We start from the raw sequence: 24,117 nt of genomic DNA, 5'->3' as shown, positions 1-24,117 counted from the left end.
GCGGAGCGGGAGGCGGGGAGCGCGAGCGGCTGCTGCTGCTGCTGAATGTTGTGGCGGCGAAGCTCCCTCATTTTGTGTTTGTTTTATTTTCTGTTCTTGTTTTATTTGTGACATTGAGTTGGTGGCTGCTCATTTGTTTTACCCGTTCACCTTTCTGTTGAAGCAGCCCGTGAACAATCGGGACCTTTTTTATGGAAGGAGTTTTTTTCATTTTTTTTAAAAACACAATTTGTTTTATTTCTAATGGTTATCTCGGTTAGAAATGAGGGCTTTTAAGAACAAAAGTTTGTTTATTTTTTGACATCGACGTTCGACGTTTCCTTCACCTTTAATCCGGAAATCCCAGTAACTGAGGAGAAGTGTGGAGTGTCCCGGGTTTTGTTTGAAGGCTCCGTTCTGTCGCTTCTGCTCGGGGTCTTTAGCAGGAGAGGATCTGACAGATTGTGCCAGCTGACGACTGCTGCTAACTTCTCTGCGAGTTATTGGAGCAGATTAAAAAGATGGTGAGTGGCTGATGCAGATTATCTAAATGAGAGCCTGGGTGGGAGGACGTCGCCACATAAAGATGCATACAGCCCAGAGCAGAGATCTGGGGACATAGTCTTTGCAGGGCTGTGCCCTTAAATGAATTGGAATAATTATTAATCCATCTCCTTATAGATTTTTTTTTTGCTATATCGTTCCCCCACCCCGGTAGTGGTCGAAGTGCATTGTTGGACGTATCAATTGCTGGTTTACTCGTGATATTAAATGCACATAAAGTGTCTGTCTCTCTTTCACCGCCCCCCCCCCCCACCCCCCCCCCCACGCACAGACACGCCACAGGTTAATAGTTTTCTGAAAAATTGTGCATTAATTTTCGTCCACTGTTTTACTGGTTTGGGTTGGTGCATGTGTCGACGCGCGCGATAGTTACAGAAATAACCACTTTAACAGCCAAATGAAAACTTTGTGTGAGATACTTGAGGTATCAGTACTTTGTCGAGGCAACAGTTTATAACTTCATTTGCCTGTTATTTTCAGTCTTAAGTTGTACTGCAGCATTGGTGATTTTTTTTAAATACCCAAACCTTTTCTGCAATTTGTTCTATAGTGAAACAGATTTGCTTTATGACATTAGTGACAATAATATTGGCAATAATTTTTTGAAATGGTATCTTAATATTTCAGTCCATGACAACAGCACAATCTATGGAGCTGCATTCAAAGAATCTTGCCAGAAGTACAGCTACTGAGGCCCAAAGCTCTGGAATTTCCTTCCTAAACCCTTCTGTGTCTCCTTAAAGCCTACCTCTTGTTCTGTGAGCCATGGTTTAGTTGGTAGCACTCTTGCCTCAGTCCCAAGGTTCTGGGTTCAAGTCCCACTCCAGGACTTAAGCACAAAATCTAGGCTGACATTCCAATGCAGTACTCGGGGAGTGCTGCACTGTTGGAGATGCTGTCTTTCAGATGAGATGTTAAAATGAGGCCCTGTCTGACACCTCAGGTGAACATAAAAGATCCCATTGTCTCTTCCTTACTCTTTGATCAAGCTTTTGGTCATCTGCCCTGATATCACCTGTGGCTCAGTGTTTTTATTGAAAGCACCTTAGGACGTTTTACTACATTAAATGTACTATATAAATTTTGTTTTTAATGGATATATTTAGTCACTGTATAAGTAGTTTATAATGCAACTCACTACTTTCACTGGCTTTAAAAAGTTAAGAAAATGCTTTATTTTAAACTGATCATTGCAAGTGTGTGAAATTTATTATTTAATATTTTTTGTTAGTTGGCCCAAATTAATCTGAGTAACTTGCTTGTGAGTTATCCAGTTTTGCTCACTCTTGGGGAGTCTTATTTCGTGGAGAGGCCATGAATATTCTCTTGTGGAGATTGCCTTGGAATCATCCAACATTTGATATCTTATCAGTTTTTAAAAAATTCATTCTTGGGATGTAACTGTCGCTGGTAAGGCCAGCATTTATTACCTATCCCTAATTGCCCTTGAGAAGATGGTGGTGAGTTGCCGAGAACTGAGTGTCTTGCTAGGCCATTTCAGAGGGCAGTTAAGAGGACCATATTGTTCTGTCAAAATATTGTAGATCTGTTATCGTCATTCTGAAATATAACATGCAGAGTTAATAATGAGCAGATGGAGAGAAGGAGATCGCTCAATGTGGCTTAACATTTTACTTTTTGAAACTATTTCAATCAAGCAACATTTTAACATTTTGTGCTCAAATGGGTTGAGTACATTACAATAAAGTCAAACTAGGTTAAAGTATTAGTTTATTGTGAACTCTTTGGCGTTTGGCTGCTCTAGATATCTGATGGGATTAGGGAGCATTAGTGACCAGAGTAAATTTGCAATGATTAAGTTCATCTTTATTTAAATTTTAGCTCTAATATCGTTGAAAAAAGATCTGGCATAGCTAACAGGAATAGTTTAAAATTGTGGTGAATAAGTAAAGCAAGGCTGATTTACTGAATTGGACTCTGAACTTGGCAGATGGTAGGAGGAAGTGAAGTGTGGACTTTTCAAGAATGCTGCTGGGAGTGGCTTTGACATCATTACGGGCACTAGAGAACTGTCAATTACAATATCTGAGTGCAACAGCTGACGTGACAAATGCATTTGGAGATTGGAGACTTCTTTGTCTGATGAGTCAAGGCAGCCTGTTCAATATGTTTATAACATTACAATATGACATTCTTGGATGATCATGGAACTCTAGCCAGCAACATATACATTAAAAATTACCAGTACAGCAGAAAATTCACTTAAAACTGGGATTTACATAAGTTTTAAAAAGAATCCATGGTCCGAAGCCATGCATTGGACCTGACTTCCCTTCCTGTTCTGACTTTCTAGCTCCCCTTTCCTCAAAGTGTTAACTACCTTTTAGGATGTAGTTCCATTGATGGTGGTTGCCCTCCTGTAACTCTCCAAAGTGTCCCTTGTTCATGCATGAAACTTGATCATAAGTGCAGGAAGACTATCCAACTGCAAAAGATTCACACTCGCACCAGATCCTGACTCCGCCTATTGTCCAATACTCAAGACTACCCTTGGGTATCATTGCGTAATGTGTGGGTGAACGTGGGACAACTTACTGCTCTCTAACCCAGGAGCTGTGTGCCCATTTATAATGCCTGTGTTGCTGGCCTAGCTGAAATCCGCTAACTCAGCACAAGTTTAGGATTGAACCTGGGACTGAACATCTCTACATGTCTCCTATCTGGATTACCTCTGACCTATCTGGGATGGCTATGGTATTTAGGGACAATAAACTTGGAATTTCTGGAACAAAATGTGGATATTGTTTTAAGAATTGAAATATGTGGGTCTTTAGGATTGTTTTATGTGTGAGTTATCTTACTATGGTATACACTTCAGATGCTATATTTGAACTTCTTGATGAATAACTTCCTGCCCTCAATATTTTAAATTTAGATCTACTGCAAAGTACATACTTAAGTGTTTGTGTGTATATTCAAAAATGTTTTTCTTAATTCTAAAAACTCTAGCATAAGGCACTAATACGGTCTCATTTACCTTTCAAAACGTTCGCAGGAATATTGAGCCATAGCTTTCAAATAAATTAATAAATAAAACATGCTACCTTTGAACCGTCTGAGCCTTCTGGAGTGATTAGTACAAAAGGGAGGGTATCAATTGGTATTGTATCAGGTACTGCCTGCCTGGCAAGCAGATTCAGTCAGGAGATGGGTTTCAACCCAACAGGTACAGTCATCACAGTCAACCCACAAACACATGATGAGAAAGGGTAGCAGGAACTGGTTCTAAACTTATCAGATTTTTATCTGTGAGTTCATTGGAATGACTGTGTTAGTGATTGTTCAACTAACATATTGAAATTCAGATATTTGTCAAGTGAAATTGATATCCGTTATAACTGAGCAGTGGAATGACAGTGGATCATCTTTTCCTGTTTTTTAGGTTTTAGTATTGTAAAATGTTTTCTTTGGCTCACAATATGACACTGTCACCCACTGATAATGTAGTGAATAATGTTTTACCCAGGTGTTAATGCAGTCAGACTTACCCCTGTTATTTTCAGTCTAATGTCCATGTTGGTGCTCTGCATAGAATACAATCCCAAAATCATTGGACCAAATGAAAGAGATTTATATTATGATGGAATAATCAAAAGAGTCCGTAAAGGTACCCCTGTTATTGCTGTAGCTGTATCATTTAGTGTTGTGAAGGAAGTGCTTCATTTGGCTGCATGGCAATGATTTCACCTTTCACAAAAGATGAGAAAAATCGAAAAGGAGGATGATTAAAGGAAAACCTTGCATTCCAAATGGTGGTAAAGGGTAGCAATAAATATGAAAATCAGCCAGAGGTCTCTGAATAACATTTTTTGAGTTGTGTATTGTCATGCAGACCCCCACCTGCCAAGAATGAGGCATATTACTTTTGTCATATGAACATTGATTTTAAACTGTTGCTGGTGTGAAGAAATGACATGTTTGAAGATCACCAGACACTGGGCTGGAAGGACATTTGCAGACTAAGAGACGCCGCTTGTGGAGACAAAGGCTATTCCCTGCTCGAATTAACCCAAATGGATTTTGATCACCAAACGTTGAAGGTGTAAGCAAGTGCATTTCAGGCCCTGCTAAGATGATACAATCCACAGAGCCAGGATTGGTTAAACCAGCTGGTCACATGACTAACTGGCTGGTCCAGGTTTTTTGAATTAGCCACAGGACAGTTTGAATTCAGAAGGCAGTGTGCAATTGAGGCTGGAACAAGGAAGTATTTCGCCTGGCTGTGTCTCTCTCTGTTTCTGTGTCTCTCTGTCTCTGTCTCTCTCTCCCTCCCCCAAGCCACCGGACCCACAGAAGACAAGTAAACCTCAACAGAGAAAAGACTCCTACATCGGAACAAGTTGAAGTGTGAACTGGGCCCTAACGAATTGCAAGACTTACCGGCAACCAAAGACTCCACATTGAACTTAAAGGACTGTAACTACCAGATATTGTCTCAAACGTTTCCCCTTTATTCTTTCTATTTTTTCTGTCTCTATCTACATGTGTGTTTATCGCATATGCGTGGTCGCGTCGCATATTCGTAGTTGTTAACCGGATTAGATTTTTAAGATTAATGAACTTCTACCTTTCTTGTTTAAATCTAAGGAAACCTGTTTGATTTCTTTGCCTTACAATTAGAGCAGTGAATAAAGATTCACTAAGGGGGAGCTAAAAAGTGTTTAAAAATTAAACCCTGTTATGGTTAAACCAGGCAAAGGCTGAGAAGGAACCCCTAGATCCCTTCTTACTTGCTCGTAATAGCATATACTTTAGAATAAATCCATGGAGGTTTGCCTGACAAAGAGGCAATACCAAGCTTATCTCATATTCTGTGTCACTCACCTGACGTGCAATGATTCGTCTTAATGAATGTTGACTTGATTGGTACTCTGGAGGTTTGAAAACCTAGATCCAGCTCACTGGTTGTTGGGAGGTAGACTGAGAACCATAATGCTGGTTAGTATACTTCAAAAAGCTACAGGTAAACCTAAAGTACCCAATTGGTTACCAGCTGCCTAATTTTTGCAATTACTGGTTCTGGACAATGGGCTGATACAACCCCAGCAATTGCTTTTTTTCCCTCAAAACTTTGCATCACAATTTTTGTGTTTACACAAGCTGGATTCCAGCATAAACTCCTCACTCACCGAGTGCACCCTGATAGCTGTTCAATTATGTTTGGAGTAACACGTTTTGACCACATTAGTCCAAACACCTAATTCCAAATGAAGATGTAATTCTCAGAAATCATTCGTTGGCTCCAGATTCACTTGGTTGAACCTCTGCTCAGGGAACTCGAGATAGAGCTGATGAGATTTTGTGGACTTAACTAAACTACCTACAGGATGCAGTATCAAGGAAGGCCCAAGTGTTTGCAGTCAGAATACATCTTCGGAATGATGTATGATAACATCACATCTGATTCTTGAAATGCTGTTTTACTGAGCTAAATGGAGATGATTTCTGATTGAGGAGCTAAAGGCAGCTGACTGTTCAGTAGACAGGAAGGGTGTGATGTGTTTTGTATGTAGCAAGTAAGGTCATCCAGAATATTGCAGGCAACAACAACTTTTTGCATTTATATAATGCTTTTAAAATGTGATCAGTTCGGCCTGATTAACACTTGCTTCCAAGTGAGAATATTGTGGGTTCAAGCCCTGCTATGGATTTGAGTGACTAATCTAGTCCGATATTTCAATGCGGAGGTGAAGAACTGCAATATTGTTGGAGGTGCCATCTTCTGGAAGAGATGTTGCACACCATTTGCCTATTTGATGGGCTGAAGGCTATGCCATTGATAGTATCATGTAGGTAGATGCAATGATGGCCGGAATCAGAGGAACGGAGAGTTCCCACTGCCACATAGCATTGGAAGGAGGTTTTGCAAGTAAGGCAGGATGAGGCTGTCAATAGATTTGTAATCGACGAACAGGATTTTAAATGCTATGCAATGGGGGTCTGGATGGAAATGAGGTGGGTAAGGGCCGGAGTGATGGGGAGCAGAATCTGGGCAGTGAAGTGCCAGTAAAGTTGGAGTTCATGTAGGATGGAACATGTGAGGTCAGTGAGGAGATCATTGAAGAAGTGGAGCCAGCAAATGAAAGTTTGGAGGGTTTCAGTGGGGTTGAGGTAGGGTTGGAAGTAAAAATCCATGGTCTTGGTAATGGATATGATTCAAAGCTTAGCTAGGAACCATTTAGCACACCAAAGTTGTGCATGTTCAGGTTAAATCTGAGCGATCAACTCTGAAGCTAGAGTACAGATTATATGGTGAGAGCTGAATAAAGTGGCTTTGATTTTGCTGCTAAATGAAGTTTCGATTCATCCATGACAATATTGGAGAAACATTCAGACAGTACAATGGTTAGAGTCTGGGTGATGGTGGTGAGCTAGAGTTGTGTGTTGTCAGCATACATAAGGAGACTGACCTCTTGTCTGCACACAATCCTGAAAGTAGCTTGTGAAAAAATAATTGGATGGGACCTTTAGATACTCTTGAAGTGGCTGCAGAGGTGGGAGAGAAGCCAATGTAGCAAATGTGCTGCTTCTTTTGGGATAGGTGGGAGTGGAACTAAATAAAAATGGTCCAGCAACATTAGAGGGTTGGGGTAGATGATTAGTTGCTCTACACAGGCAAAATGAATTGGGGAGGGAGGGATGGAATGTCAGTGAGGACTTGGAAAGGTTGTGGACGGTAAGGACTTTGAAGGAGAGGTGTGGGGAGAAAGTAGAGTCATAGAGTCGTACAGCACAGAAACAGGCCTTTCGGGCCACCGCGTCCATGCTGACCATAATACCTATCTATACTAATCCCATCTGCCTGCATTAATTCCATATCCCTCTATGCCTCGCTCATTCAAGTACCTGTCCAGATGCATCTTAAATGTCGCTACTGTTCCTGCCTCCACCACCTCTTCTGGCAGCTCAATCCAGATACCCACTATTCCTTGTATGAAAAATTTACCCCTTTGATCCCCTTTAAACCTCCTCCCTCTCACCCTTTCATCTATGCCCTCTAGTTTTAGTCACCCCTACCATGGGAAACAGACTCTGGCTATCTACCCTATCTATGCCTCTCATAATTTTATATACTTCTATCATGTCCCCTCTCAGCTTCCTTCGCTCCAGGGAAAACAGACCCAGCCTATCCAATCTCTCTTCATAACTCAAGCCCTCCAAACCAGGCAACACCCTTGTGAATCTTTTCTGCACCCTCTCCAGCTTAATCACATCTTTCCTGTAGTGCGGCGACCAGAACTGCACACAGTACTACAAATGCAACCTAACCAATGTTATGTACAACTGTAACATGACGTCCCAACTCTTATACTCAATGCCTTGGCTGATGAAGGCAAGCATGCCATACACCACCTTCACCACCCTGTCTACCTGTGTTGCCCACTTTAAGGGAACTATGTATTTGCACCCCACGGTGTCTCTGCTCAACAACACTCCCCAGTGTCCTGCCATTCACTGTATATGTCCTGCCCTGGTTTAGCTTCCCAAAATGCATCACTTCGCACTTGTCTGCATTAAATTCCATTTGCCAATCCCTTGCCCACTTTCCCAGTTGATGTATATCCTGTTGTAACCTTAGACAACCTTCTTCACTGTCCACTATACCACCAATTTTGGTGTCATTTGCAAACTTACTAATCCTGCTCCCTACATTCTCATCCAAGTCATTAATATATATGACAAACAACAGAGGGCCCAGCACCGATCCCTGCGGCACACCACTGGTCGCCGGCCTCCAATCTGAAAAACAACCCTCCGCTACCACCCTCTGCCTCCTATCACCAAGCCAATTTTGTATCCAATTGGCTAGCTCACCCTGGATCCCATGTGTTCGAACCTTCCGGACCAGCCTACCAGGCGGGACCTTGTCAAAGGCCTAGCTAAAGTCCATGTAGACAACGTCCACTGCCCTGCCCTTGTCAATCATCTTGGTCACCTCAAAAAACCCAGTCAAATTCGTGAGACATGATTTCCCACTCACAAAGCCATGCTGATTATCCCTAATCAGACCATGCCTTTCCAAATACATATAAATCCTGTCTCTCAGAATCCCTTCCAATAACTTTCCCACCACTGATGTAAGGCTCACCGGCCTGTAGTTCCCTGGCTTATCCCTGCTGCCCTCCTGAAATAAAGGCACAACATTAGCTATCCTCCAGTCTTCCGGTACCTTACCCGTGGCTAACAATGGTACAAAAACCTCTGCCAGGGCCCCAGCAGTATCCTCCCTTGCTTCCCATAGCATCCTAGGATACACCTGGTCAGGCCCTGGAGATTTATCCACCTTAATGCGCTTCAAAACCTCCAGCACATCCTTTGTAATGTTGATATGCTCCAGGATATTGTTGTTCCGTCCCTTGAACTCACTAGCTTCCATGACCACTTCCACGGTAAATACAGACGAGAAGTATTCATTTAAGACCTCATCCATTTCCTGTGGTTCCATGCATAGATTACCGCACTGATCCTTAAGGGGACCTACTCTCTCCATAGCTACCGTTTTACTCTTAATATACTTATAGAATCTTTTAGGATTCTCCTTTAGAGGGTAAGCTGCTCAGAGGAGTAAAAGAGCACTGTTAGTTGGCTATTTGACTGCAACAGCCAAAGACCAATCCCGTCCAAGCAATACCACTATTGAGTGATTTGCTGATTTCCCGTGTGTCTGTGCCACTGCAGTGGCTGACATTATTTGCCTCTGCCTAGATCAGGGTTCAAACTTCCTGGTATGTATTGCTCAATTATTCATTTCAATCTGCACAGGACAGTGAAAATTCAAAGCTACTAACCAATAGAAAAAGTTTTTTTTAAAAAGCTGTTAGGTGATTAATGTAGTGTTTCAGAGATTAAAGCAATTTATTAAAAAGTTATATTTTGGACATTTTGCCAGATTGTGGTTGATGTTGGATTCTCCATATGCAAGTAGAATATTAGCATATAAACAGTCAAAATGCATTCAGGTGAGAAACACCCCATTTGTGAGTTCTATAAACATGTAGAGGAAATATTATTGTTTGATGCAGTGAAGTTTTAAAGCCACAAGTTGCACTGGGCTCCTCGTGAACGTGTCACGCAGTGCAAAATGCACCTGTGTTATTAACTGGGTTTAACCGTTTTGAGAGCTTATGGTGTGATAGCATTTAAATATAATGTTTGGACAGCGACTGTTGGCACCGCAATTCACTAGTGGCTTTGGGGAAAGGTGCCCGAGAATGGTTGTCAGCCTGACAGTGACTTTCTGAAACTGAGGGGAAGGGGTGAAATTCAATGGGGGTCGATGGGGTGGAAACTGAATGCACCACATCAGAATATCCAGTCAGAGTGTTGAAGTACAGTTGCAGGAAAATATTGCTGGTGCAGAATGACTTAGATTTGGATTTATCATTGCTCAGATTTTGTGGCGAGTTGAAGAGAGCCAACTGTGTAACAGCCCCAACAAACAAATTTTTCTGCAGCACCTGTGGAAGAGCCTGTCACTCTAGAATTGGCCTTTATAGCCACTCCAGGTGTTGCTCCACACACCACTGACCACCTCCAGGCACTTACCCATTGTCTCTCGAGATAAGGAGGCCAAAGAAGAATGAGATTTTGTGGGGAAAAGATGGAGATTTTCAACTCATTCTGGACCCAAGGGTCCTAAGATTAGTATGGAAGAGATGCAAGATAATTGCAGTACTGCAGATAATTCAGACAGTGTATCTGGGAGACTGGCTGGCAGCTCTGAATATGTTTTAGTAACTAGGTACAACTGGTTGAATAACATGATAGTGTAACATTAAAATAACACCTTATATTGAGTGTTGCAAAAAATTTAAATGTGCACTTTGGGGAAAGTTTGCCAATGGAATGGTACCCCAACAAGGAGTCAATACATTCAGGAGAGAAGAAAATTGAGAGCCCCTCAAAAAAAAAAATATAAAATAGATTGTTGCTAAGACAGGTTGATGTACTGCGCTCCTTATTCTAGGGACCATTTTAAGAAGTGTTCTATATAAAGTGCCTTGCTTTAGACAGGATATCAAAGGGGTGGAGCTGGTGCAGAAAAGATTCATAAGATGATACCAAGGATGAGAGGCTTTCGTAATATGGAGAGACGAGAGAAACTGGGGACTTTTTCAATAGAATGTCGAAGGTTAAGAGGAAATTTGATCGAGTTGCTTATTTTGAAGGGTTTTGATGGGGTACTGCGTGCAGTTTTAGTCTCTATATTTAAGAAGGATATACTTGCATTGGAGGCAGTGCAACGAAGGTTCGCTAGATTGGTCCTATGATGAGAGGCTGAGTAAATTGGGTCTATACTCTCTGGAGTTTCGAAGAATGAGAGGTGATCTCATTGAAACATACAAGATTCTGAAGGGGCTGGATAGGGTAGACATTGAGAGGTTGTTTCCCCCAGCTGGGGAATCAAGAACATGAGGGCACTGTCTTGGGATAAGGGGCCAATCATTTCGGACTGAGATGAGGAGAAATTTCTTCACTCAAAAGGTTCTGAATCTTTGGAATTCTGTACCCTAGAGGGTTGTGGATGCTCCATTGTTGAATACATTTAAGGCTGAGATCGATAGATTTTTGGTCTCAGGAAATCGAGGGATATGGGGAGTGGGCAGGAAAGTTGAGTTAAGATAAAAGATCAGCCTTGATTGTATTGGTGGAGCAGGCTCGAAGGTCTATATGGTCTACTCCTGCTTCTTAAGTAGAACAAAAGGATTTCCATTGGCTGGTAAGTTGGTAACCAGAAGGAATATTTTTAAGTGAGTTACCAAAAATAATGACAGGAGAGGTTAAGGAAACATGGAATGTCCTACCAGAAATAGAGGTGGAAACAGAATCCATAAGAGTTTTTAAGATTAGTGGATAATCAGAGTCGTAGAGGTGGGTTGGATTTGTCCTGCTTTTTGTGGAACAGACATACCTGGGCAATTTTCCACATTATTGGGTGGATGCAGTGTTGTAGCTGTACTGGAACAGCTTGGGTAGAGCTGCAGCTAGTTCTGGAGCACAAGTCTTCAGTACTATTGCCGGGGATGTTGTCATAGCCTTTGCAGTATCCAGTCCCTTCAGCTGTTTCTTGATACCAGATGGAGTGAATCGAATTGTTGGAAGACTGGCATCTGTGATGGTAGAGACCTCAGGAGGAGACCAAGATGGATCATTCACTTGGCACTGCTGGCTGAAGATGGTTGCAAATGTTTCAGCCTTGCCTTTTGCAATGACGTGCTGGTCTCTCCCATCATTGCAGATGGGGATGGTTTTGGAGCCTTCTCCTCCGGTTAGTTGTCCACCACCATTCATGAGTGGATGCGGCAGGACTGCAGATGTTTAATATGATCCATTGGTTGTGAGATCGCTTAGCTCTCTATCGTGTGCTGCTACTGCGTTTTAGCATGCATGTAGTCCTGTGTTGTAGCTTTACCAGGTTGGGACTTTTTTTTTTTAAGATGCGCCTGGTGCTGTTCCTGGCATGCTCGCCTGCACGCCACATTGAACCAGGATTGGTCCCCTGGCTTGATGGTTATGGTAGAGTGAGGGATATGCTGGGCCATGAGATTACATATTGTGGTTGAATACAATTCTGCTGCTGCTGATGGCTCACAGTGCCTCATGAATGTCCAGGTTTGAACTGCAAGATCAGTTCTGAATCTATCCTCTGTAGCACAATGGTCATGGCATACAGGATGGAGGGTGTCGTCAGTGTGAAGATGGGACATCGTCTCCACAGGGACTGTGTGGTGGACACTCCTAGCAATACTGTCATCGGCAGATACACCTGCGACAGGTAGATTGGTGACGACGAGATTAAGTAGGTTTTCACTCTTTTATTGGTTCTCTCACCACCATCTCCGGCCCAGTCTGGCAGATATGTCCTTCAGGACTTGGCCAGCTCTGCCAGTAGTGGTGCAGTCGAGCTACAGTGATGTACATTCTGTGCCCTTGCTACCTTCAGTTATTCTTTCAAGTGGTTTTCAACATGGAGAGCACTGATTCAGCAGCTAAGGGAGGGCGGTAGGTGGTGATCAGCAGGAGATGTCCTTGCTTGTGTTTGACCTGATGCCATGAAAACTGCTTTGTTCAATCTAATGGTGCTATGTCATTTTGAATTGTAGTACAGAGTCCTTTGTTAAAATGAGCTAAATGAAACCCTTCGCTGAATAGCAACCTTAATGAGGTCTGTTTAATCTAGTGTTGTCCCCTACGTTAAGCACATGTGGCCAATTGCAGTTCTCATTAGTAAATAAAGACTAAGTAATAGGTACAATCATTGGGCATGTGATCTCAGTGGTCATAATGCATGTAGTATTCATGTATATTTTAACCTTTTTTGAATTTGTATACAAAAGCAGTGAGGTGAGAGTGATTGCCTTCAACATCAAGGCAGCATTTGACTGAGTATGGCATAAAGGAGCCATAGCAAAACTAGAGTCAGTGGAATCTAGGGGAAAACTCTCCACTGGCTGGAGTCATATCTAACACAAAGAAAGATGGTTGTGGGTGTTGGAGGCCAATCATCTGAGCTCCAGGACATCACTGCAGGAGTTCCTCAGGGTAGTGTCCTAGGCCCAACCATCTTCACCTGCTTCGTCAATGACCTTCCCTCCATCAAAAGGTCAGAAGTGGGGATGTTCATTGATTGCACAATGTTCAGCACCATTCATGACAACTCAGATACTGAAGCAGCCCTTGTGCAGATGCAGCAAGACCTGGACAACATCTGGGCTTGGGCTGATAAGTGGCAAGTAGCATTTTTATTTTTATTTTTTATTTTATTTTCTTATTTAGAGATACAGCACTGAAACAGGCCCTTCGGCCCACCGAGTCTGTGCCGACCATCAACCACCCATTTATACTAATCCTACACTAATCTCATATTCCTACAACATCCCCACCTGTCCCTATATTTCCCTACCACCTACCTCTACTAGGGGCAATTTATAATGGCCAATCTACCTATCAACTGCAAGTCTTTTGGTGGTGGGAGGAAACCGGAGCACCCGGCGAAAACCCACGCAGACACAGGGAGAAGTTGCAAACTCCACACAGGCAGTACCCAGAATTGAACCCGGGTCGCTGGAGCTGTGAGGCTGTGGTGCTAACCACTGCGCCACTGTGCTGCCCCATTTGCGCCACCCAAGTGCCAGGCAATGACCGTCTCAAACGAGAGAATCTCACCATCTCCCCTTGATGTTCAATGACATTACAATTGCTGAATCACCTACGATCAACATCCTGGGGGTTACCATTGACCAGGAACTGAAATGGACCAGCCACATATAAATAGTAAAAGGTGGAGCAGGGCTGATTAGGGACCAAAGGGGGGATTTACACACGGAGGCAGGGGGAATAGCAGAGGTATTAAATGAATACTTTGCATTTGTCTTTACCAAGAAAGAAGATGTTACCCAGGCCACAATGAAAGAGGAAATGATTAATACACCAGAAAGATTTAAAATCGATCAGGAGGAGGTATTAGATAGGCTATCTATACTTATAGTTGATAACGCACCATGACCGGATGCGATGCATCCAAGGATGCAGAGGGAAGTGAGCGTGGAAATTGCAGAGGTACTGGCCATAATTTTATAGTCTTCCTTAGACTAGGGTTGTGCCAGAGGACTGGAGAATTGCAAATGCTTGTACAAAAAAGGATGTAAAGATAAGCCCAGCAATGACAGGCCAGTCAGTTGAATTTCGAAGGTGGGGGATCTTCTAGAAACAATAATTTGGGACTCAATTAATAGTCTCATGGACAAATGCGGGTTAATTCAGGAAAGCCAGCATGGATTTGTTCAGGGAAATCATGTTTAATTAACTTGCTGGAGTTTTTTGAAGGGGTAACCAAGAGGGTTGATGAGGGCAGTGCTATTGATGTGGACTTCCAAAAGCATTTGATATAGTGCCACATAACAGACTTGTGAGCAATGTTATAGCTTATGGAATAAAAGGGACAGTAGCAACATGAATATGAAATTGGCTGAGTGACAGGAAACAAAGAGTAGTGGTTAATGGATGTTTTTCAGGCTGGAGGAAGGTTTGTAGTGGAGTTGCCCAGCAATGTGGGGACCATTGCTTTTCCTGATGTATATTATAACTTCCAAAGTTTGCGGATGATACGGAACTTGGAAGCATTGTAAACTGTAAGGAGGATAGTATAGAACTTCAAAAGGACATGGACAAGCTGGTGGTATGGGTGGACAAATGGCAGATGAAGTTCAATGCAGAGAAATGTGAGGTGATTCATTTTGGTAGGAGGAACATGGAGAGACAATATAGAATAAAGGGTGCAACTCTAAAGGGGGTGTAGGAGCAGAGGGACCTGGGTGTACATGTGCATAAGACATTGAAGGTGGCAGACAGGTTGAGAGAGCGGTCAATGAAGCATACAGTGTCCTGGGCTTTATTTAATTGGGGCATAGAGTACAACAAGAGCAAGGAGCTTATGTTGAACTTGTGTAAGACACTATTTGGGCCTCAGTTAGAGTATTGCGTCCAGTTCTGGGCACCGCGTTTTAGGAAGGTGTTAGAGAGGGTACAGAAAAGATTCACGAGAATGGTTCCAGGGATGAGGAACTTCAGTTATGTAGGTAGATTGGAGATGTTGGGACTGTTTTCCTTGGTGAAGTGAAGGCTGAGAGGAGATTTGAAAGAGGTATTCAAAATCATGAGGGGTCTAGACAGAGTAGACAGGGAGAAACTGTTCCACTCGTGAAAGGATCAAGAACAAAAGGGCACAGGTATAAGGTAATTTGTAAAAGAAACAATAGCAACATAAGGATAAACTTTTTCACGCAGCGAGTGGTTAGGATCTGGCATTCGTTGCCTGAGAGTGTGGTGGAAGCGGGTTCAATCGAGGCATTCAAAAGGGAATTACATAGTTACCTGAAAAGGAAGAATGTGCAGGGTTATGGGGAGAAGGCGGGGGAATAGCGCGAAATGAATTGCTCACTTAGAGAGCAGTTGCAGACATGATGAGCCGAATGGCATCCTTCTGTGCTGTAACGATTCTGTGACATAAATACTGTGGCTACAAGAGCAGGTCAGAGGCTGGGAATTCTGTGGCGAGTAACTCTCCTCCTGTCTCCTCAATGCCTGTCCACCATCTACAAGGCACAAGTCAAAAGTGTGATGGAATACGTGCCTGGATGGAGGCAGCAGCAACAACACTCAAAAAGCTCAACACCATCCAGGATAAAGAAGCCCGCTTGATTGGCACCCAATACACCACCTTCAACATTCACTCCCTCCACCACCGATGCACAGTAGCAGCAGTGTGTACCATCTACAAGATGCACTGTAGCAACTCACCAAGGCTCCTTCGACAGCATCTTCCAAACTTGTGACCTCTACGACCTAGAAGGACAAGGGCAGCAGATGCTTGGGAACACCACCACCGACAAGTTCCCCTCCAATCCCCACACCATCCTGACTTGCAACTATATCGCCGTTCCTTCACTGTTGCTGGGTCAAAATCCTCGAACTCCCTTCCTAACAGCACTGTGGATGTACCTACACTCCAAGGACTGCATGTTTCAAAAAGGCAGCTCACCACCACCACCTTCTCGAGGGCGGTTAAGGATAGGCAATAAATGCTGGCCTCGCCAGTGTCAATAAAACCTTAAATGCCAAATGAAAAACATTAATGTCATCAGTTGGAAACTTACATTATACTCTTAATGGAGAAAATCTTGCAGTTAACATTTTTTTTCAAAAAACTAGCAACCAAGATGGCCACTGCAATTTGCATCTGAAACACCTTTTCATATTCAAAAGATCCACGCAGAGCCAGAGGTTTGAGCAGTATGGACACAGGACAATGGCTTACTCTAAGTGATTGAATTACCTGAAATGGCTTCATTAGCACAGCAGTCAAGGCAATCCTGTCACGCTGGCTTTGAAAGAGAACCCCCTCCAATTGTAAATTGGCATCTTGGGGCCTGTGGAGGCAATCCCTAACCTTGAAAATCATTGGAAGCTTCCAGAAAACCTGAAGCACGCTCTCTGTGTCTCTCGCTCTCTGTCTCTCTCGCTTGCGCTCTCCCTCTGTCTCGCTCGCTCTCGCGCTCTGTGTCTCGCTCTGTCTGGCTCGCACGCTCTCGTTCTCACGCGCCCTAGACCGCTGTAAAGCTGGCGGGAGCAGGGCGGGAAGGCCTCCTGGAGCCTCTCGCTCAATTTTATGCCGCCCTCACGCCACCATCCGACCTGCTGGGGCGGCATAAAATTCAGCCCAATGTGTCAGGTTGACGATCTTTCACCGCAACTAGGAAATGTTAAAAATGTAACAGGTTTTGAGCAAAACTCTATTTCTCTCTCCACAGATGCTGCCAGACCTGCTGAGTATTTCCAGTTTTTATTTCTGGCATCCGCAGTATTTTGCTTTTGATTCATTTCCTACTGGGCTTAGGCCACAGCACAAAACTTTCCCCTTATTAGGCATTAATTGACAATAAAATAGGCCCATCACTCAGAACACAGGCTGCCCACTCAGGCTGCAGGAAATGGAAAATGTCAAGTGGTGCAATAAAGGGTAATGTTCTGCGATTGAAGCTGCAGAATAGAACTCTCTTTTAATAAAAAGAACATAAAAATGAGTAGTTGACTAGATTAATATAACAGTTTGATAACAGAAGGTGGGATATTTTTAAGTATAATGTAGTGTCTTCCAAATGGGTGAGTGAAAATTTCCAGGTTGACTGAATGAATAGTGTACAGGCAGAAAATAAAATAAATAGTCAAAAGTTGGGAAGGGATAGAAAATAAGAAATGGCTAACTCTGTGGAACAGAGTGTTTCTGGAACAAGGGAAAAGCTGAATGCAGGTCAACCTTGAGCAGCTCCTCAGCACACTGTGACTATGCAGTTTAGGAATGGATAAAGTTGTACGCTCCTCATCTTTCTTGGGGAAATGCTTAATTGGGAGTTGGAGTTGGGGGGTGAGAAAAGGTTCATTTTGTGTGTTATACTGATTTTAGACCACGTGATCCATATAAAGGTGTTTTGTACTAAAATCCCAAATTCTACTTTGCTATTTCTTTTGAACGGTCTACATGCTCAAGAAATAAAATTCCTAACCTTCATGGTCAAAGTAGGTTTATAGTGAAAGTATATCACCAATGATTCATTTCCTCTTCCTTTAAGCCCTCATTTTCCTTGCGTATGCAGCAGATGCTATTTTGTTTTCTATGTCAAACATTAGTGTAGGGACTGCAGCTTTCCTTCAAAAGAGAAGTGGAAAACAGCCAGTTGTGTATATCTGTCAAGGGAAGTACAGAACTGCAAGTGCATTCTGTAATCACGAGCAACTGTTACAGTGGAATGTGTGTAAGTGGACACAGTCCAAATTTTTTTTCTCCTTGCTTTGAGGGAAAAAAATAAAAATCCTTGGGGTGTGAATAAAGCTCTGCTGAGATCATAGGAAGCTGATATGTTTGTGCTTTGTTCCATGGGATTGAGGCAAAGGCCCCAGTTTAACGAGTAATGACAACAGCTGGCATGTTTGCTGGCAAAAAAACTGCAAGCAAAGATAACGGACGTCAGGAGTTCCACCATCGCGTGTGTTTTATTTTGCAATGAGACCTGTCCTTTTATTACTAATGATCATATTTCTTGTAAAATATTAAGTGTGCTGATGCAGATGTTTTGAACTGACAACACTTCCTCTATTGGCACTCTCTGAGCTCTTGACTTGCTCCAGCATGTTTTCAGCCTACAGCGACTTGTTGCAGGCCAGTGTCGGTGAGAACTACCTCTCATTTACGCACTGATTTAATGCCCAAGCATACAAGTGCAAGGAATGAATCTTGCAGCAGTTACTGCTGTATTTTGGCGGCTGAACAGTTATTAAAAAGATTGTGTCAGAGAGGGGCAACAAATTGCAGAATACCTGTAAACTGCAAAGTGAAATTTCTCTCTCGTTTCATTTCCCTCATTTAAAAGAAGATGCCCTTTAGGTACACTATACCATCAATTATTCCCCGAGCATCGATTGGGCAGGCAGTCTTCCCCAGACCTCTGCTGCTCATGACCTGGTCATTCGGATACGTTCGAACGACAAGCTAGCTTGCCCTCTAATCTATTTATACTCTTATTTCCTTCAGAGCAGCAGTTTTTTGCTGCCTCCTGAGGTGCAAATCTATCTGACACCCGTTATTTGTGGCCCAGTGCACTGATACACTAAATGTGATGCAAGGCTGCACCTTTTACCATCTGAGCACAGTATGCGTAGTGGTGCTATATTATTACTCCATCAACCCTGGTTAATGAAATCCCGTGGGATAAGAAATGTAATTTTGTTTAACTCCTACCTTTTCCAGTCGATGATGAAATTCAAGTGTCAATTTAATTACTGGCTACAACTCGGCTTCTGCTGAATCTGTTTTAAAGGAAGGCTTGTAATCAGAGTTAAATAGTATCATTTGCTCGTGTTTACTGTGACTAAGTTTTTCCAGGGGACAGGAGGAGGTCATTAGAGAAAGATACAGCATTACTCTTCGGTAGTTGCCCTTTTCTTCTCAATATGCCCCAGTGATAAGATGCAGTCACCTCCTGTGAATTTTCACCCCAGTAATTTTGATTGGCTTTTTGTTGGACTGCATTCTGTACACCAAATGCCACATTAAAGACCACTGATGCAAACTAATAATGCAACCCTGCATTAGAATCAGTGATTTGTAAATCAACATTCATTATTGAGCCCACTTTCTACAGAAGGCCGGGCCTCATACTCCGGCTTCATTGACCATCTGCTCATTTTTTTTTCTGGTTCAGAAGAGATAATGGCAGATGGTGAGGTCAGAAAGTTCATATTCCTTGGTTACACAGTGTGCGCTGTTCATAAAAATGTGTGGTGGCTGCCGATGCTCCCAGCATCTCGTGAGGTTATGAGAACAGCAGTGATTTTGGCGTTGTCTGCTCCCGATAGAATATTCCGGGTCAGTGGCAATAACTCATTTTATTTGCTAATAACCCATCATAATGAGAACCATAGCATAATGAGTGAATGTCGTCTGCACACTCAATATTGAACAATGCTTGGTGCAGAATGGTCTAAAATGTGACCTTTGTTTTCCATTTGAGGTTCTACATACTGTATCGAGTGGCACAGTGACATTTGTTGTAATGTTTTAAAGAGCGTTACGCACAGTTTTAGTACTGTGTTTCTGGCTGTATCTTTTTTTTTCATACCCTGAGGCTGAAGCAGACTGATGCAGATGTTTAAGCTACATCTGTCTAGCGCTGTAACTTTTTTATTTTGCATTACCTGGCCTGTTTGAGATTTGCACCAATAGTCCAGAAAGAAGAGTAATGGTTTTTCTTTTTGTCCTTCCCACAGAGTGGAACTTTAGTGGTTGGGAATGAGGGAAAGGGAGGACCACTGAGACAAACCTTTCTCCTTGTTCTCCAGGAATGCCGCTCACTGGTACAGAGAGAACATTAGTGCGTTGATCAACAGGAGGTTCTATGGAGCTGGATAAATTTAGCATCAGCTCCGTCCAAGATTAACTGCAACACAGATAATGATCTAAAAGGAGAATAAATAGCTATCATCATAGCTTTGAAGGGAGACTGTGCGATGATAACTATGGTGCCCAACCATGTCAAACGTTAGAAGTAAAATGTCCCAGACCATGTTTTATAAACATTTGGAGCCACAGAAGCTCTTCAGATAATAGAGCGAGGGGGATAAAAGTCCTAAGTCTTAACTAAGACATGCTTACAACCTTGACAGTGCAATCTAGAAGTGTGACAAATACGTGACACTGGGGAGCTGACTTTGAAGGAAATGTGCATTGGAAATGGGGTACCGCACTACTGCCAGTTCCCTGAATCCTGTTTCTTCATGTGCGAGATTGCTAAATTCACTGTCACTAAAAAATTAATCCAGTATCAATTTGTTTTGATTCCAAAATGTAATTAGTAAAGAAGGGCAGTACTGTTTTTTGTGTTGTGTACTGGTATTAGAAAATTTACCAAATTACTTCAATAAGGGTTACGTAAGCTACAATCGGGGGGCCAATGGACATTATATGGAAGTAGTGATACCCAAAGCTCGAACTATATAGAAGTATATATAGCCGTTCTAGTCCTCCTCCTGTCTATTCCTTTCTTTGAGTCGTGGCAGGTTTTGAAAGATTTTTTAAATCATTTTTTCCACCTGTTTTATGGCATCTCTTGAACTGCGTTAGGGTAGTGTTTTGGACTTCTCAGTGGACAAACAGGTTTCCTTTGATCTTTTAGATTATCCTGTTCTAATCTTTCCCTTTTCATTTTGTATACCTTTTAATTCTTTCTCCCTTCTGACATTCCTTTTGTCTACCAGTTAATACTTCCGCTGAAAAGGTGGCTGGCCAGAGAATTTCATACAAACATATTAAGCAGTAATGTGCTGGGTCATTAACCCACAACCATACCCTCCTACTGTAACATATTCTTTCACTTGTATTTTTGTGTCTTTTCTACCCCTCTTTAGATTTCTCAGCAACTATATCTCAGATCATCCTCATAGGTGAGTCCCTACTTCCTGCTCATTCAAGAGTATCTTCAGTTAGTGTTAGGTAAGCTTTTGTAATGATACCCAAGATAATGAACAACTTTTTACATTGATTATTTTAGCTAATGACTTTATCGTATGGCGCCATAGGCTATATCTCCTAACTTCAGTGTTAAGCAATGGAGTATTATATTAGACTTAATTTTAGGTTCAAACTATCAAACAGATTTATTTAATGAAACATGGACAAGCTGATAAATTAACAGTAATGTGATGATGGATTCTAACGTCGCTTTGGATGAGTGTTCAGCAAGAAGGCTGGTTGTTCATTGTCTAGGTTGGTGTTGTCTCATATCTGAAGTTAAACCAAATCTTGATTCACAGATCCATTGCAGATATTACATATGAAATCACTGTCGGAGGGTTGGGTGAAGGCACTGGCTTTGTGGCGTGCTCACTTGTCTTGTAGGGACCTGACTCTTCTCCTCAAATGTTGTAATTGCTTGATGATAGAGACGACTCCATTTGGATCTGTCCATAGTTTTTTTTCCCATGTGGTGGGGTCCAACTTGCAGCCTCTGAGATTGGCTTTCAGAATGTCTTTTTGTATCTAAGTTTGAGACGTTTCCTGTGCTCAGCTGGCTGTAGAATACCGCCTTTGGTATGTGGGAATCCTCCATGTAAACCACATGGCTGACCAGTGAAGCTGAGCTCTGATCATGTTCTCAATACCAGATATGTGGCACCTTGCAAGAATTTCACTGTTGGGGATTTTGTCCTGTCACTTGATGTTGCAGATGGATCTTAAGCAGCAAAAGCGGAATGCAATTAGTTGTTTTATGTAATGCTGGTAGATTGTCCAAGCCTCTCAGACAGAGAGAAGTGAAGTGAGGACCTCTGCCTGGTAGACTTTGATCTTTGTTTTGCGACAAACTCCATGCTGTCTCCAGTGCCTGTGGGTGACCTTGCCGAATGCTGAGCTTGCTTTTGCCAGGCAATGGGCGATTTCATCATCCAACGTAGTGCTGTTGGAGAGGATACGCCCAAGATAGCAAAAATTCTGAGCTGAGTTGAGTGTACTGTTGATGTAATGTAGAATATGCATATTTACGGTAGAAATCCTATCTAACTCCTCAGAATCACAGAACTGTTCCAGCACAGAAGGAAGCCATTCGGCCTATTGTGTCTACGCTGGCTCTTGAAGGACCAATTTACTTAGTGCCAATCCCCTGCCTTCTCCCCGTGGCCCTGCACATTCTTCCTTTTGAGATAACAATCCTATTCCCTCTTGAATGTCTCAATTGAACCTGCCTGCACAACACGCTCAGGCAGTGCATTCCAGATCCTAAACACTTGCTGCGTGAAAAAGTTTTCCCTCATGTCTCTATTGCTTCTTTTGCCATTATCCTAAATCTGTGCCCTCTTGTTCTCAACCCTTCCATGAATGGGAACAGTTTTTCCCTACCTACTCCGTCCAGACCCCTCATGAGTTTGAACACCTCTATCAAATCTCCTCTGAACCTTCTCTTCAAGGGTAACAGTCCCAACATCTCCAATTTATCAACATAACTGAGTTCCTCATTCCTGGAACCCTTCTCATGAACTTTTTCTGCACTTTCTCCAATGCCTTCACATCTTTCCTAAAGTGCATGGCCCAGAACTGGACACAATACTCCCGTTGAGGCCGAACCAGTGTTTTATCCAAGTTTAACATAACTTCCTTGCTTTTGTACTCTATGCCCCTATTAATAAAGCCCAGGACACTGTATGCTTTATTAATCGCTCTCTCAACCTGTTCTGCCGCCTTCAATGAGTTATGCACATATACACCAGGTCCCGCCGCTCCTGCACCCCCTTTAGAATTGTATCCTTTATTTTATATTGTCTCTCTGTATACTTCCCACCAAAATGAATCACTTCATAATTCTCTGCGTTAAATTTCATCTGCCACCTGTCTGCCCATTCCACCAACTTGTCTATGTCCTTTTGAAGTTCTACTCTATCCTTCTCACAGTTCACAATGCTTCCAAGTTTTGTATCATCCACAAGTTTTGAAATTGTGCCCTGGGTCATTAATACATATTAGTAAGAGCAATGGTCCTAATAAGGACCCCTGGGGAACTCCACAACAAACCTTCCTCCAGCCCGAGAAGGAAAGCAAGAAAAGCCCCAGTCTCAACGCTAAGCTTTTCTTTTGTATAAACAGTGTTTCTTTCCTCTTTGTATTTCTTACCACTGTGATAGTCCAAACTAGATCTTTCTGCAGTTCAAACTGACTCTGACTCAAATAGCTGCAGTTCATTACTTACCTGGGAGCGGAACGGCGACTGGCAGACCTGCGAGGAAGCTGATCCAGAGTGGCGCAGTGGTTAGCACCGCAGCCTCACAGCTCCAGCAACCCAGGTTCAATTCTGGGTACTGCCTGTGTGGAGTTTGCAAGTTCTCCCTGTGTCTGCGTGGGTTTCCTCCGGGTGCTCCGGTTTCCTCCCACATGCCAAAGACTTGCAGGTTGATAGGTTAATTGGCCATTATAAATTGCCCCTAGTATAGGTAGGTGGTAGGGAAATATAGGGACAGGTGGGGTTATGGGATTAGTGTAGGATTAGTATAAATGGGTGGTTGATGGTCGGCACAGACTCAGTGGGCCGAAGGGCCTGTTTCAGTGCTGTATCTCTAAATTAAGAGCGGGGCTCGAGGCCCTTTCTCAGCTGGGAGCGGACCGGCGACTGGTGGACCTGCGAGGAGGCTGATCTGGAGCGGTGGCAGACCATAAATAAAGAGCGAGGCTCAAGTCCCTTGTTTACCTGGGAGCGGAGCAGCAATTGGCGGACCTGCGAGGAAGCTGATCCGGAGCGGCGGCAGGCTCCCAGTGTGTCTCAGCGCGTGCTGAGACTCAAAAGAGGGGAAAAAAAAGACTTAGTGACATCACGGGAAATCCGCAAGTTAATTGGTTGGGTAAGTAACAGCTGTTAGTCAACTTAAATAGCTTAAAAAAAGGGGGAAAGTTTTTTTGTTTGAAAAAAGACCTCAAATGATAAAGTAAGTACAAAGAACAGCACAGGAACAGGCCAT

At 42.8% G+C, this 24,117-nt stretch overlaps 1 protein-coding gene across 5 annotated transcripts in view; it reads left to right on the top strand.

The window, feature by feature from the left end:
- Positions 1 to 24,117, top strand: part of LOC137375400 (transcription factor Dp-2-like) — a 223,856-nt gene continuing 199,739 nt past the window's right edge. For 4 of the 5 annotated variants that reach the window (XM_068042569.1, XM_068042567.1, XM_068042565.1 and 1 more), the window contains exon 1: positions 1 to 503. The gene's annotated coding sequence lies outside the window, so the exon portion shown is untranslated. Of the gene's footprint in view, positions 504 to 21,024; positions 21,061 to 24,117 lie in introns of all 5 variants that reach the window. The other variant, XM_068042566.1, reaches the window with a different exon arrangement.

This window comes from Heterodontus francisci, chromosome 11, assembly GCF_036365525.1.
Source record: "Heterodontus francisci isolate sHetFra1 chromosome 11, sHetFra1.hap1, whole genome shotgun sequence".
Taxonomy (NCBI): domain Eukaryota; kingdom Metazoa; phylum Chordata; class Chondrichthyes; order Heterodontiformes; family Heterodontidae; genus Heterodontus; species Heterodontus francisci.
The sequence above is the reverse complement of the archived record's forward strand: the minus strand, read 5'-3'. Positions and strand labels throughout refer to the sequence as shown.